The sequence below is a fragment of the Furipterus horrens genome, unplaced genomic scaffold (assembly GCF_987537825.1).
Source record: "Furipterus horrens unplaced genomic scaffold, mFurHor1.1.pri manual_scaffold_13, whole genome shotgun sequence".
Classification (NCBI taxonomy): Eukaryota; Metazoa; Chordata; class Mammalia; order Chiroptera; family Furipteridae; genus Furipterus; species Furipterus horrens.
The window spans coordinates 55,677,397-55,680,107 of record NW_028327183.1 but is presented as its reverse complement, the minus strand read 5'-3'; positions in this window follow the sequence as shown (position 1 = coordinate 55,680,107).

The window sequence follows — 2,711 nt, the reverse complement described above, 5'->3', positions numbered from 1 at the left end:
GGACCCTGCTGTGCAAAAGGAAGAGGCCTTGGTGTCCTCAAGGTAGACAGACGCACAGGGTGTGGCCACTGGGAGGCTGGCACTTTTTGTCACGAGGGTGTCACGTCACCAGCTTCTCAGGAAGGGGAACAGGGTCTCCCCAAGGGCATGGCTGTCATTCCCATGATGGAGCCGGAAACAGACCTCGAGCCTCTTAAGACGTTCCTTGCAGGTGAGGTGACCCATGGGATGTCCTTTCAGGTCAAAGCCTCCCCCATGGGGACCCCTCCCCCTCAGCCTTCCATCAGCACCTGCCTGTGTGTCCTCCCCGTGGACAGTGGTCACCTGGCACTGCAGGTGCTTCAGGAAGACGTGGTCCCTGTGCCTGCAGAGCTCAGACCACAGAGACACGTCCCCCTCTCACTGTGCAGGCAGGTCCACTGTCACTGTGACCATGAGCACCAAAGGCACATGCAGGGAAGGAGGGGAAGGACACGCGCATCCTTCCCACTGGCCCCAGAGTGTGGCTCCTTCCTATAACAGCCCCAATCCAACTTCTCCTTTTTTGTAGCAACTGCATCTACTTCTCCTTCTTGGGAACCAGCCTCTGAGTCATTCCTGCCCCTCAGGGGCCCTTGTTCCTCAGAAGAGCTGTCCCTTCATCCTGTGGCCCCGTCTTGATTTTATAGCACAAAGAGTGAGTTCCTTCTTCCATTTGTGGGAGGAAGCTGATTCCCATTAAAATATTCCTCGGTGGTCCACGGCCTGTGTGACCTGAGCGCTCACGTTCCATCAGTCCCTGAGCTACAGTTTCATTGTTGGCATCATGTCACGAGCCTCAGTGCTCAGAGGAGGTTTGGGGTCCGCGGTCCTGTGTGGGTGGGCGGGGTCCATCCTTGTTCATTTCACATCCGATGAAGATGTTGGGATGAGACATGAGAAGTCAGGTGACGGACCCCACAGTCTAAGGTGGGCTACAGCTGTGCCCACTCAAGAGCCAATGCCATTTCAGAGAAAAAAACAAACAAAAACAAACCAAAAATGAAAGTTTCCAAAATGGAGAGGGAACCACAACAGAGAAAGGAGGCCAAAGTTGGGGGCCTCTTTGGATCCAGCGGTCCCAGATCAGAGGCTCCTGCCCCTGTGTGGGCATGACAGGTACTCCAGGGTCCCCGCAGCAGGGAGACCTTTCACTAGGTGCAAATTGGAGGCTCTGTGGTCCCTTCGACCATCCAGGATGTCTCTGCCCACTGATGCAGTGCCCTGTCACAGCACTGAGTCACGTCTTGTGTGTGTGTGTGTGTGTGTGTGTGTGTGTATGTGTGTGTGAAACAAACTCAATCCCGTTTAGTCTGACATGGGCGTCTGTCCAGGTGTGAGTGTGAGGCTCACCTTGGAGTCATCGCTGCCTGGCACATTCCAGTCAGATGTTGTTTGAGCAGCAAATTTCATGGGGCAGAGTAGCTGCAGCTCTCCACCCGCTCTCAGTCCTGAGGCCAGGACAGCCCTGGGAGGGACTGTGTGTGGAGAACCAGGTGTGTGAGCTGAGGTGAGTGTCAGCAGGAATGGACCGAGACGCACAGTGGTGTGAGCACTGCCTACAGAGTCAGTAATGGGGGTCGTCATATCTGAGGAAACAGTTCATGGAGGATAGATAATAGTCCTTTGATTTTATATTTAGATTTCTGAAAAAATAAAGGAGCCACTGGTATTCTTCAAATAACAACAGGGGTTATATTATAGAGGAATATCGAATTTCAGAATCAAATTAGGAAAACATCTTAGAGGTAGGAAAAATATGGAAATACACTCAAAACATTTTTTCCATCAAGGTGAAGATACAGGTGAAGATACAATTATGAAACTGGAAGGCAGCAACGAGGAAATATTTAGGATGCAATACAGGGGGAGTGGAATTAGACAGTTAAATACAGGGAGACTAGAAAGAGAGAAGCCCATGGATATGGGGAGTTTTGGGAAAAAGTGGTGAGGATGGCATCTGCTACAGCCCAAGAGGCTCATAGCTAGGTGTTTTGCAGAGAAGCAGAGAGCACACCCAGTGGCAAGGACCACAAATCTAGACTTAAAAAAAAAATTATTTCAAAGAGTTGGTTTCGCAGCCCACTGCCTGGTGCTTGCTTCAAACATCAATGTGCTCATTCAAACTGATGGCATTGCTGAAGAAACTCTTATCCAATGAGGACACAAAGAGCTTGATGTGTCCAGAGGGCATTTTTAGGAATGATTTCAGATTTCTCTGTCCTAATAAGGATGCTATTTTTTAAAAAACAGGGCCCTACTTATACGCATGTATTCTGTTCTCTGAAACATATTCTGTGTTCTGAGCTGAAGAGAAGCCTAGATCAAGGGATGTGCCTAATAAAAATAAGGAAGAATGTAGACTCACATATGACAGTGAACCAGAGCATGAAGGTGCGGATCCAAATAAGACACAAATGTAGTCTCATGGCATTGAAGTGACAAGTGAAGGGAATTGTTTTAAGAAAATCAGTAATGGTGGGACAGACATGTCTGCAGTTTAATAGCACCAGAGTCTCTACAGGCAACACTTGAGACGTATTTCATCATGTCAGCAACTTGTACTGCTCTTGACATTCTGAACAGTCAGTTCCCTCACATTGTGCTCCAGCTATTTCTCAGAACTTCCTGCTCAACAAGATTTATTTTCAAGAATTTACCTCATTGAATGGTGGACTTGTTGCCTTCTCTGT